A 14,631-nucleotide genomic window follows, 5' to 3' on the forward strand; every position below is an offset into this window, starting at 1 on the left:
GGTATTGAACTGCCGTCCGTCCTTCACTAGCGCATGCAAGGCAAATGCCCGGCTGCTGCACCATTGCTCTGGCCCTTAGAGTCATGCTTAATTCCAGAGCACTGCCAGGTGTGACACAAAACAAAAATTAAGAGACTTAAGCCTGGAAATGTGGTGAAAGAGGAACCTCCCTTTATTGTTGGTACTAATACCATTTTTGCTCCGCTCCTATGAAAAAATAGCATGGAAATGTCTCAAAAAATTAAAAAAGACAACTCATATGATTCATTAATTTCTCTTTTTGCCTCTATCTCAAAACCACATAAACATTAACTGAAAGAGACATATAATATCTCTTTCATATCATATTGTACATGCCATGTATATGTATATATCATATACTATATGCCATATAATACATAATTATATTTCTATATGTACATATAAAACATGCTACTTAGCTATAAAAATGATGAAATATTTTACTAAAACTTGGATGGAGCTAAAGGGAATTAGTTGAGTTAAATAAAACAGGAAATCAGAAAACAAATAATTTCAATCATAGTGGATCAAACATCAAATATTAAAAAAAAGATAGTACATGGTTTAATATGCTTATCTTGCTTGTTGTCAATGTAGTTTCATTTCTGGTATTACATATGCTACCCCAAGAGTTTATGGATGAGCTGAACCAGGAATAGATCCTGAAAACACCTATTTGTACTCACAAAAAGTTAGCAATGCAAGGAATTTAAAAGATTCAATTAAAACAGAAACTTGAATTTTTGCAGTGTTAGAGGTGAACTAACTTTGCATAATAAACATTTGCATAGTAAAAGAATATTAAAAATACAGTAAACTCAATTAAAGGAAATAGAGAATCATGATTAGATAAATCCTAGCAAACTGCTGCTGGTTGCAGACATAACTATTTTTTTTGTCAGCATATAGCCTTAAGTGGGCCCCCAAGCCCCACAAAGTCATAATGCCTCGTCAAAATTAGGTCCTGAGCACCATTGTGTGTGCCCAATTCCCAAAATTAAAACAGAAAGAAACAGCTATTAAATTATATTTTTCCTGTTACTCTAGCAAAACAGACATTAGAACTACACCAGAAATATCATCCTATTACATGCCAGATAAATTGTTTACAAAGAATTAATCTATAATAAAGGTAAAAGTCCATATGAGTGAGGGGTTAGGGTTGGTCTATTCATATATGAAATATAACAGTCTGTCAAAAATAACAAAATTTGCTCTTTTTGGTGAAGTTTTAGCTGCTCATAAAGACGACCAAGGAAATTTTCCTTTTTTTTTTTTTTTTTGGAATGGCACCATAACTTTCTATATGGTTACAGAGAATCCAAAGCACACAGCACTAATAACACATTTTATATTTAAATATATATTATATATTTATTATATACATATATTATAATCTATACAAATCATATATTTAAATAATATATGTTAGGATATAAATATATCAGGTAGCTGATTAATAATAATATTAATTATATAGGGGAAGAAAAGAAAGATGGCTTTCAATTATATGCCTGAGGAAAAAATACTGCTCTCAAAATACAGTCTGATTTAAGGGATGAATGACTGTGGAGTGTTTTCTTTTCTCTGTCACTCTCTATTTTAATTTGTCCAAAGGATGTTGAAAAATATTGTGTTCTAGATAATTATATTTGGATATGAAGAAATCCTGTCTTTATTTGAATGTATTATAATCAATCTTAAATGTGAACTTTAGCTTCTTGAATGTGAATCTAAGCATCCAAAAACAAAAGTTTATAATCCAAAAACTCAAATAAACTGAGTATAAACAGGATATATATATATCATAATTAAAATTATATAAGCAGATGATAAGGACAAAAATAAAAAGAATCTAGAAAAGTTATGCAAATAAAATGTATAAGATTGTGAGTTTCCAGCAGAACGATTACAAGTCAGAAAAAAAATTACACAATTACAATTCAAATGTTAAAATAACAAAGACATAATCAATGATAAAAGGCAATAGAAATTCGGAAGGAAGCTAGTGCTTAATAGACACCTTGCCACTGAGTGAAGAGAGAAAATCGAGGGGATAGGTCAGGAAATGGACCACTACAACAACAATGACAGAAGAAAGACATAGTTCTGGATCAGGACTGGCTGTTGAAAGAAAGTAAGGTGACATGGGTGATACCCTATTTGCAACATCAGTGCAAACTATAGTGTCTAAAAGCTGAATGAGGAGTGGATATGGGATAGTTCTTGCCTTAGAAGTAGAATTAAGAGTGAGAGGAAAGCTATGGACATAGGTAGAAAGAAGTGAAAAATGAAAGGATTAGTCATGGAACATAGACTATATACTTTAATCATGAGTAACTTGATAATTGATGGAAAAAAATTAATAACAAGGATTTTTAGTTAAAAATATCTTCCTGTGGTATTATTTAAAATGAATAAAGGAGAAAAAAGTATTACAAATAAATAACAAATACTCAATTTAGTATATAACTTTGATACTAAATCAGTCTTGAAAGATATATTAAAGACTCCTATAATATTGAGGGAAATTACACTTATTTAATCCCATAAAATATAAAATGTGGGGAGTATTAGAGAATAAAAATACAATCCATTAGAATATCTTAAAAGGTAGAAGCCCTAGAATAGCAGGTTTTTCATAAATATAATATGGTTGTCAACACACTTATAACAAAACCTTTACAATGCATACAAGGAATCAGTCTTAGGTCAAAAAGACAGTACAGAAGGTAAGGTGCTTGTCTTGCATGTGGCTGACCAGGGTTCAAGCCCCAAAACTGCATATGATCCACCCACAGAGTAGATACATATGCATATATATAAATCTATACATGAAATAAAAAATATATATTTTATATATCATAGATGTTATATATATAAAAGTAAGATTCAATTGGGCCAACACCTTGCACTCAACTCCAAGTCTCCATAACTATAAGACAATAAATTTCAATTAACATGTTGTTTCGTGCAATTTGTTCCAAATCCACTAAATGAATTAACTCATTCACTGGATAGGTATAAGATCAAAAAGCTAATGAATGGATAATTGATGAATTAAAATTATTATAAATATTGAAAAAATTAAACATGAAAAGAATGTATAAGCAGTTATTGTGAATATGGTTTTAAAAGAGATTTAAAAATGTCCAAAAAATAATAGGACAAATACGCATACATGCCTATAAGATGCTTAAATTTTTTTGTTTGTTTTTGGGCCACACCCGGTGATCAGGAGTTACTTTTGGCTAAGAGCTCAGAAATCGCTCCTGGCTTGGGGGATCATATGAGTCGCAAGGTATCGAACACAGCCATGTGCAAGGCAAATGCCCTATCACTGCATTTTCACTCGAGCTCCAAAAAGCTTAAATATTTTTTTTATTTTTTATTCTTTTTATTCTTTTTCATTTTGGGGCCACACCCAGTAATGCTCAGGGGTTACTTCTGGCTATGCACTCCGAAATCACTCCTGGCTTGGGGGACACTGGGGAATCGAACTGAGGTCCAACCTAGGCTAGCACCAGCAAGACAGATAGATACCTTACTGCTTGTGCCACCGCCTCGGCCCCAAGCTTAAATATTCTTGCCAAGCTTTATTACTTTGAAATATTTGCTCTTAATTTAAAAACATTTTCCATATGCAGATAAACATTGAGATCTACTTATTTCTTTCATTAAACATGAATATATCACTACAATAAACCTGAAACAGCATTTATTTGCATAATGAAACTCATGGTCACTCATTGATTTTTTGAAACTGAGAAATTATATAAATTGAACATGCAACCTTTGTAATCTTTGGTTCTAATTCAGAATATTAAACATAAAGACTTAAAATATAAACGTTGGGCTTGCATTTATTTTAAGCGGGGATATATAACTAAATGTATGATCCCTTTTATACAGAAAAACAAATTTTATCAGCAAAGTCTAGTGTATAATAATCTTTATACTCATGGTCTTAAAGCTTATTAAAACCACCCAAGTAAAAAGAGGTATTGGAACTGAATTATAAATTTTAGTTTATTCCATACTCTGTATATCTAATCAATTTTTATTTGTACTGAATACAATTTTTGAACTTAATACAAACTTTATTATATGTACATTATTTCAAAAATAAATTAAAACATGTTAAAATTTATTTTTATTTACTCAGTATTTTCTGTACAGGATTTTTGAGTTTGATTTTTTTCCAGGTCTGATTTTAGCATTTCTCAAATGTAAGTAGATAGTCAGATAGTCTCCTGTCATTCCTCATGACAGGGACTTATTTCTGCAGTTGCTATATTCTTTGCTATTCATCTGTACTTAGTCAGTAATCTGAAACTGCTCAATTGAGTCTGCTTTATATACAAGTACTAAAAAACTTTCAACATTTTAAATGCCTAAAAGGTTTGGAATTATCTTTTCTTTTTGTGGTCTCTCAGGAATCTCAAAATCTCCAATCATGTTATGTGTTAAACAAAAAAGAACTTGACAAAAAGTTTATATTAGTAAAAGAAAAATTTCAAATATCACTCTTTATTAAGGCCACTAAAAATATAAAGCAATTAAAAATAAAATAAAAATATTTTGGAGGGGGTGATAATAGAGTAATTAGAGTATTTGTTTTACAAGCTGTGAGTCTACACACCATATTGAGATCTACTTATTTCTTTCATTAAACATGAATATATCACTACAATAAACCTGAAACAGCATTTATTTGCATAATGAAGCTTCTCCAGAAATGATGACTAAACAACAGAACTTTGGATGAGCCCTGAGCTCCATCTGCTGTGACACCATAAGCAATATAAATAAATGTTGTAAAACAAAGTTCTAAAAATATATATGTCATAATTATTATTATTTTAGTACATAGTTGTAAATATAATAAGAGCTTTAAAATAAAATTAAAGATCTCAATAGATATAAATAAAAATTTGGTTTTTAATTTTGGATTATACCCAGTGATTCACAGTGCTATGAATGGCATTTTGTTTAAGACTAACTCAAGGATCACTACTTGTTGGGCTTAGGGATAGCATATGGGCCTCCAGATATCAAGCCTTGGTAGTCTGCATGCAAAGCAAGCATATTAATTACTGTACTCTGTCCCTGACACTAGCTTAAGACTTCTTTTCTTCTAATGAGACATCAACTCAGACTGGCACAAAACTCAATGAATAAGATCACTGCTTAAGTGTATGCGAGGAGAAAGGAATCTCATTCACTGCTGGTGAGAATGCCACCTAGTTCAGCCTTTCTGGAAAACCATATGGATATTCCTTAAAAAAAAATGGACATTGAGCTTTCATATGATCCAGCATTATCACTGCTAGGGACATACCCTAGCACCACAAAAACACAGTATAATAATTCCTTCAGCACTCCTACGTTCTTAGCTTCAATAACTAAAGTATTATTAAAAAATAATAATAAAATAAAATCTTTTCTAACACTTTCTTTCAAAAAGAGCAAGAGCAAAATCCTACCTACTTCTTAACATTTTTCCTTACTTTTAAGTATGTATTTGTCCAATTTTTGAGAACACTAGTTATACAACACAAAAATATACATATTTAGAACATATATTTAATATAAAAATATAATTATAGTGTAAATACTAGCACACACATTTAATTAAAGGAATGAATTAACATCAAGTAATCAACTTTCCACATTTATTTAGAAAATAGAATTATTTTTAGTACATTAGTGCTCTGGAAACTTTGTGTTTTAGGAAGATATAAAGCACCCATTTTTTGTAAGCAATGTTCTCAATATAGTGTTTAGTACTGTACAATTGGATCCAGTTATTAGAACTAATTGACATCTATATTTACAGAAATTCGAGGTATTTTGAAAAGGTAAATTCATCTACCTTCACAAATTCATTGCTCTTTTAGTCTACTTATTTAGTCACTTACTTCTTTCTATCCTCCATGTATCATTTCACTAAGTTCCACAACCGTGGAAAGAGAAAATATAAATTTATGATTATGGTTAAACGCAATCAGTGTCAAATATCACAGTGTCAGCACATCTGTATACTTTGTGCTGAATTCTCTGAAAGCAAGAAACGACTGCAACACAGCAGGAAGAGTGAGTACATGGTTTTAGGAACCTGGGTTCCCCAACTATTGGACTTTCAGAGCCTCACTTGATGTTTCAATAGAGGCACAACTGGTCTCTGACCACCACTGAACTGCCCGTTCAATTGATAGACTGAGTCCGGCCCTCTACTATCTGCATTGAGAACAAATAAGACAGAAAGACTGAATTTTAGAAGGCAATTAAATCAATTAAAAATATTAAAATTGTGGTGCTTAGAGACATGTTTTATGATGAAGTTCTTGCCCACGGGCTGCAGCGGTGGCTGGAGAATTGCTTCTGGGCCCATGGGACTCACATTCTGATTGGTGACCCTGGGCGAGCCCAGTTCAGCGGGCCCAGCATGCAGCGGCAAGTGCGCTGCTTGGCAGAATACGCGCTCCCCCGAGCCCACGAGGCAAGACAACAATGGGCTGACCACAAGCGCTGTATGGGACTTCCAGCCTCAACCCTGACCCTTGAGAACACGGCTCCAGCTTGAGGCTCAGGGACCCACCAGATGTGCTGGCGACAGAGATATGCCTTCTGTACCCTGTGGGAATGTAATGGGGCAGTCCCCTTTCCTCCATGTACTGAGTGGGAAGGGTATGGTAATGGGGACACTGTCATGTGCTGGTGGCTGTATAGTCTGTGCCTTCAAAAATAAACACTATGGGGCCGGGGAGTTAGAACAGCAAAAATAAATAAATAAATAAATAAATAAATAAATAAATAAATAAATAAATAAATAAAAATATATATATATTAAAATTACATAATTTTAGAGCAGCTTTTAAATTTCTAAGATGATATTGTTAACTTTTGGATAAAACTTTTATTGTACTTTGAACCTTCTGAGATTTAATATACACTTTATGCTTATTAAAACACTGTGATTTGTAGTTATTAATAATAAAGTAGTTTCAGTAATACAATGTTGCATCAACTATCCAACCACTAGTGTGACCTTCCTTCTACCAATGTCCCCAGTTTCTCTCCTCCTATCCCCTGTGTTATCCATTAGCAAGCACAAAAGTTATTTTCTATTAATTACATGCTCAAAGAAGCAGCAAATGCAATTATCATCAAATAAATATGTAAAAGTTGAGGCCGGCGAGGTGGCACTAGAGGTAAGGTGTCTGCCTTGCAAGCGCTAGCCAAGGAAGACTGCAGTTCGATCCCCAGGCGTCCCATATGGTCCCCCAAGCCAGGGGCAATTTCTGAGCACTTAGCCAGGAGTAACCCCTGAGCATCAAACAGGTGTGGCTCAAAAAACCAAAAAAAAAAAAGTTAATATGTAAAAAATTGGTTGTCAGATATTAACTATGTAAATAAAGAAATTAGAGTCACCGAATACAATATACTATAATATAATGCATACTTTTATTTACATGGTAAGTTTTTACCTCTGATATCTAAAATAAATTGCTTTTAATTTGATTTTGGTCTTGGGTTTTATTATGGTAATAATTCTGTCTTCCCTGTCATTAATTAAGCTAATTTAAAAAATATTTTCTAATGTATTTTAGACTTTTCATTAAATATATAAAGCCTATAACTGTATAATTTAGAACGTGAAGGAATTTAAGAAAATTTAAAGGGAATAAGCTGAATGGGTCTATAAACTACAGTGTTTGATCTTAATAAAATGAATGTTGAAAAGACTAATAAGGCATAGCACATTCAATGTAAATAGGATGTTAATTCATTATTGAAAATCTATCAAATCCATTAGCAAGCTAAAACTAAACATTTTCCTTAATTTAGTAGAGGGTAGCCATAAACACCATGAGTAAGTACCATACTCAAAGCTGCAACTATTTAGAAAGCATTTATATTAATTGCTGAGAAGTTTTTCCTATTCTTTCAAGAAGCTTCTTTAACACATCTTGGAGACTGGTCACAAGGTTATAAATTTCCTAAGCTGTTGCCTGTCTATGAAGTTTTGTAACATTCTTTCACTTTTTTAATGTAAAAACAACTTTAAATAAAATAATTATTCATTTGGAAAATAAAAAATTAACTTTTAATAAAGAAATTTCCATTACCCTTAAATGTAGCAGCATGTAGTAAATTTACTTGACCATTTGAAACTTTCAAGAAAAAATAAATACGTATCACTTCTTCTAAAATAAGAGAAAGGAACCAGAGTGATAATATAGCCAGTGGTGAGCTTACATTGTACATGGCAGACCATAATTTGATTCAAAATACCACTTATGAGTATGATCTCTGAGGAAGGCATTATGTAGACCAAAACAAACAAACAAAAAATTAAAAACAAAGAGAGATAGCAATGAGATATCGCACTTACCTTGCAGGCAACTGACCATGATTTGATCCATAGCACTGCATTTGATCTTCTGTCCTGCCATGTAACAGGAAACAAAGTAGAATGGTCATGATTACATTTTACAAAAAAGGTATGTGATCAGGACATACTCCTATTGGACTTTGGGGAGCACATGGGATGCTGGGGATTCAAAGTGAGGTTGAGGGCTAGTGCATCAATGTGTTATACTATCTCCTTAGCCTCAGAAATCAAACTTCTTGACAAAAGTATTGGCATGAAGAAATGTTTAGGGCCCGGAGAGATAGCACAGTGGCGTTTGCCTTGCAAGCAGCCGATCCAGGACCAAAGGTGGTTGGTTCGAATCCTGGTGTCCCATATGGACCCCTGTGCCTGCCAGGAGCTATTTCTGAGCAGACAGCCAGGAGTAACCCCTGAGCACTGCCGAGTGTGGCCAAAAAAAAACAAACAAAAAAAAGAAATGTTTATATTTCGGGTCTGAATTTATCACTGGCACACTATATGGTCCCACTGCACTACCAGGAACGGTACAGTCAGTGAGTACAGAGTCAGGAGTAAGTGTTTGAGTGTGGCCCTCAAACAAACAAAAACAAAATGAGGAGTGTTTATATTTTATCTGTCTTATAAATAGAGATAATTTTTAACAAGATTCAGAAATGAGAATGGAAACTTAACAACCTCAAATGCTCAGAAATAAAAATGTACTATTTATTCTATGATTGTTTTATCTTGTTTTATATACTAATTTACTGTATTTTTATAATAATGGTACCTTCAAATATTTTTATTCCAAATATTCTTTCTTATATAGAATACCGTCATCAGCAACATCACTATAAAAATACATGTAGTGACTAAAGTTACAGTTCAGTGGCAAGCCTTCCATGAAGAATAGGAGTAGTTCATGTGGATACTATTTATTGTCTCATAAAAACTGAACATTTATCTTTCCAATGGTCATCTTAAAATCTTTTGGGTTGACATACCTGTGTTCTTTGATCCACAAGGCTTTTATAAACTTACTAAATTTTTTTGCCACATTGCCTTTATGTTCCAATAGATTTGATCTGTTAATATCCTCCTTACAATGGTTACGGTAAAAGTAATTAGTCAAACTTGGAATATTACACAGGCATTGTACTTCTGAGTTCATGTAATGAGTGTTTCATAAATTATGAAATCTAGTAAGAGCAGGAGCAATTCCTTCAGCTAAGGAACTGAGATTCTGAAACTGGTCATTTCCACTCCCAATAGTCGTTGCCTCATTGTGTGGTGTTAGCTTATTGCCCCAGTTACCTGTTGAGATCACAGTTTGTTTTCTGATCTCCTTTTGAGTAATCTGTGTTGGTTAGTAGTTTTTTTTATTAATATATTTAAACATCTTGATTACAAATATGATTGTAGTTGGTTTTCAGTCATGTCAAAAATACCCCCCCTTCACCAGTGCAACATTCCTATCTCCAATGTCCCAAATCTCCCTCCTCTCACCCACCCATGCCTGTACTCTAGACAGACTTTCTATTTCCCTCATTTGTTCACATTGTTATGATAGGTTTCAGTGGAGTTATTTCTCTAACTATACTCACCACTCTGTGGTGAACCTCATGTTGTGAGCTGGACCTTCCAGCCCTCCTCGCTTTGTCTCTGAGAATTATTGCAAAAATGTCATTTATTTTTCTTGAAACCCATACATGGGGGAGACCATTCTGCGTCTTTCTCTCTCTTTCTGACTTATTTCACTCAGCATAATAGATTCCACGTACATCCATGCATAGGAAAATGTCATGACTTCATCTCTACTGACGGCTGGATCATATGGGAGCTCAATTTCCAGGTTTGGGAGGAATCTCCATATCGCTTTCCATAAAGGTTGGACTAGAAGGCATTCCGAACAGCAGTGGATAAGAGTTCCCTTCTCTCCACATCCCCGCCAGCACTGCATGTTCTCATTCTTTGTGATTTGTGCCAGTCTCTGTGGCATGAGATAGTACCTCATAGTTGTTTTGATTTGCATCTCCCTGATGATTAGTGATGTGGAGCATTTTTTTCATGTGCCTTTTGGCCATTTGTATTTCTTCTTTAACAAAGTGTCTGTTCACTTCTTCTCCCCATTTTTTTGATGGAATTAGATTTTTTTTTCTTGTCAAATTCTGTCAGTGCCTTGTATATTTCGGAGATTAGCCCCTTATCTGATGGGTATTGGGTGAATAGTTTCTCCCACTCAGTGGGTGGCTCTTGTATCCTGGGTACTATTTCCTCTGATGTGCAAAAGCTTCTTAGTTTAATATATTTACATCTGTTTATTTCTGCTTCCACTTGTCTGGATAGTGCTGCTACCTTCTTAAAGATGCCTTTAGTCTCAATGTAATGGAGTGTTTTACCTACGTATTGTTCTATATACCTTATGGTTTCAGATCTAATATCAAGGTCTTTAATCGAATTGGATTTTACCTTCGTATATGGTGTTAGCTGGTGGTCTGAGTTCGCTTTTTTGCAAGTGGTTAACCAGTTGTGTGGACATCACTTGTTGAAGTGGCTTTTCTTGCTCCATTTAGGATTTCTTGCTCCTTTATCAAAAACTAGACAATTGTATGTCTGGGGAACATTCTCTGAATACTCAAGCTTATTCCACTGATCTGAGGGTCTGTCTTTAGTCCAATACCATGCTGGTTTGTAGTCTTATCATACGTTCATAGTCTTATCATACCTTCGTCTCTGAGTATTTTCATTTGTGAGCATTCTGCTTCTGACAAGGTGTAATGGGACCTAGAGTTTCTTGGTTTCTTGGCAGGGTTGATATCTGTAGAAACAAATACACAAATAATTTTCCTAGAATGAGATTACAGTAATGTATTAAAAACATGGAATGGTTCACGAATTTCTATGTCATATTTGCACAGGGGTCATGCTAATATTCTCTCTATCATTACAATTGTAATATATGTGATGTGAAGCCAGCCTTGCATGTGATTTCTCATTTCTCATCTGATCTCACAGTATCATCATGTGACAACTTAGACCAGAGTCAGGATTATGCCCGAGGCACTGTATGTATTCCAGATCTCTATATTTTATATATAAGATATACATATATATAATTCTATCTTTGTCAACTTTTTAAAAAACCCTCTCTACACATCTAGAGATATACAAGAAAAAAATAAAATCCTGTCATGTATTTTTTTGTCAGGTTTTTTTTTTTGGCAAATTATTAAAAGGGATTCAGAGACTTAGAGTAGCAATCCATCTGTAAAGAGATATATGGCCAGACACCCTTTAGGCAGCTACTCCATTGGCAGTTCATAGAACAGTACTCTTTTTATGCCCTGCAAAAGTATTCTTTAATGAGGGACTTTGTCAGTAATACACCTTTTATTCTGGGCATACTTGTTCTCCTTTTAAGAGATTTTCAAAAGTACACTTTGTCTTTTTCTGCTTTAGGAACTGCGACTTTTAATAATATTGTTGTGGTATCAGTCTTTGCTTTGCATTTCTATTATATGGAGCATTTTTATTTTTATATATTATTTTTAAACATTATGTTTATAAAGATGTTCAATTTTAGTCTTACTATGTACTAGCTACCCTTCACTCCTGCACATTTCCTGCCACCAATGAATTAAACATTTTGTAAATGTCATGGAGTGTCTCAATTATGTTCCCTGAAAGTGTACTTTGAAGGTGAAGATCCAATTAATTAAAATTTTATGGCCACCGTACACTGAATATTGAAGATAGCTTATATGTAAAATAAAGTGCAGTATTTTGACATTGGTTTTGTATTATCCATGGGTAAATTTCTTTTATCTATTATTGGAAAATAGTGACAATTTATGTTCATTAATAACCACTGCAAAAGTTCACTATTCATTGTTTTAGTTAAATTTTCAAATTTGCATTTTGTTTATTTATACATTTTGAGTTTTATATAAGTGTTTTAATATAATATTGCTTCAATTATTGAATGAAGTCATTGTTAAAGAAAACAATAGCACAAAGTACAAAAACAAAATTGCTAAAAGTAATACCATGATAATTATATAAGAATAATTGGGGGCCCGGAGAGATAGCACAGCGGCGTTTGCCTTGCAAGCAGCTGATCCAGGACCAAAGGTGGTTGGTTCAAATCCTGGTGTCCCTGATAATCCCCCGTGCCTGCCAGGAGCTATTTCTGAGCAGATAGCCAGGAATAACCCCTGAGCACCACCAGGTATGACCCAAAAACCAAAAAAAAACAAAAACAAAAACAAAAAAAACACATTAAAAAAAGAATAATTGAGTGTACATACATATTAATATTATGTGTTGAAATAGATAAGCAACATAATATAAATATTAATATCACTATAATAATTTAGAAGATAGAAGTGATAACTAGGAAAAGACTGTCACAACAATATTATAAAACAGATGTAATTGTAATTCTTATTTTGTGTTTGAAGAAATGAAGGTAAGAAAGAATCAAATATATTTTTAAAATTATATTCTTTAAGAGACAAAGAAAAAATTGAACTCATGTAATATGATTCTGAATTGCATCCTTCAAGTATTTTTACATAGATACATAAATATGTACACAATTTATGTGTTACTCATATATGTAAATGTATGGGACACATTCTAATATGGTAGAATAGATTTTGGGGAAAAGATTTACAGATTCCATATAGCTTTGTGATTTTCTTGTATCTCATGATTTGTATTCTTGGCTTTTTCCATGTAATGACTAAACCTAATTTACATGAGTTTTTCTTGGCAATAGATTACTTAGTAGCTAACATTTCTGTTTGTAAAAAATCAAAACCGTTATTTTTATTTTGAAAGTCAAAACCTTAAGTGAATTTCTAAAGTAAAGATTGTATTTTTCCAGTTGTTAACAGAATTTACATCAATTAACTTTAATCTTAAATTATGGTATTTTCCGTGTATGTTTAGTTTTTGATTTGGGACCACAATTGGCAGTATTCAGGACTTATTCCTGGTTCTCTGCTAAGGGATCACTCTAGGAGAGGCTCAGGGCAATATAAATACCAGAGATTGAAATAGGATCAGCATGTGTAAGACAGAGAGACAACCTACATGCCATCCAATCACTCTGGCCCTAAATGTAGTGTTTTTCTAAGTTGATTTTTTTTTTGATATGGAACCATGTTTCTCTCTGGTGCTATGTGAAAAGTACTGAATTCATATTTCCACAAAATCATTGTGTCAACCAACACGAATCTAGCTATACCATGTACATAACTGATCACAATTTATCATAAATTAATTTCCATTGGATTAAGTTAAAATATTTTTTCATTGGCTGCAGAGAGTATAGGGGTTAAATCACTTGTCTTGCAAACTGCTGAGTCAGATTTGTTCCTGACTCCACATATAGTTTGTTCCCTGAGCAAAGAACCACGGCTGAACCCTGGAGACTGTCAGGTGAAAGTCCTCAACAGAGCTGGGTATGATGCCCCAAGCCCACCAAAACAAACCAACAAAAAACCAAAACCCTTTTTTGACTTTCTAATATTATCATGAGCCATCAATAATTAGTTTGCTTTCACTTTCCAAATTCTATTTGGACTGTTCCCTGTTACTGATAACTGTTTACCAAACAACAAAAGGTTATACTCTGATAGGTAAGGCACTTTTCCTTGCACACAATTTATTTGAATACAATTTAGGCACCTCATATATTCCCAGAGAACCCCAAGGAATAATATTTATGCCCAGATCTAAGAGTGCATCCAGGTGTGGTTCTCAAAATCAGACAGAAAATTGTCTCTGCCACTCTGAAATAAACTTTTAACACATTTATACATTTTAAAAAGGAAAATATGATTATTATGTAGAATTTGTAAAGAAGGCCATTATGGAATGAATACTTATTTGTGCTATACCTGATGGTATTTTGAAATTTTAGTTATTTCTTAAAACTTCTTTAACTTAAAAGCAACATAAGAAAAACCTTTAAAAATGAAAAAAGTTCATGCTATATTAATATCTCCCAAAATTAGACTTAGAAAATTATTTCATGCGAAACATTGATTTATTTTAAATTCTACTGCAAACAATATAACAAATTTAAGCAAACAAGCTTGTTTCGTAATCTTCAGGCAATGATCAAAAACCACTTTTCCCTTTTAGTAGAATAAATAATGGGAATAGGTAAAAATCAGTATGAATGATTCAGCTGGAGAAATAGCTTTGGGAAGAATGCAATCAGT

At 33.2% G+C, this 14,631-nt stretch overlaps 1 non-coding gene across 1 annotated transcript; it reads right to left on the reverse strand.

Moving 5' to 3' along the window:
* Positions 1-11,271: 11,271 nt before the first annotated feature.
* LOC126021743 (U6 spliceosomal RNA) lies at positions 11,272-11,374 on the reverse strand. The gene has a single exon (XR_007500222.1). It is a non-coding gene; the product is annotated as a U6 spliceosomal RNA (small nuclear RNA).
* Positions 11,375-14,631: the final 3,257 nt, after the last annotated feature.

This window comes from Suncus etruscus, chromosome 10 (assembly GCF_024139225.1).
Source record: "Suncus etruscus isolate mSunEtr1 chromosome 10, mSunEtr1.pri.cur, whole genome shotgun sequence".
NCBI classification, from domain to species: domain Eukaryota; kingdom Metazoa; phylum Chordata; class Mammalia; order Eulipotyphla; family Soricidae; genus Suncus; species Suncus etruscus.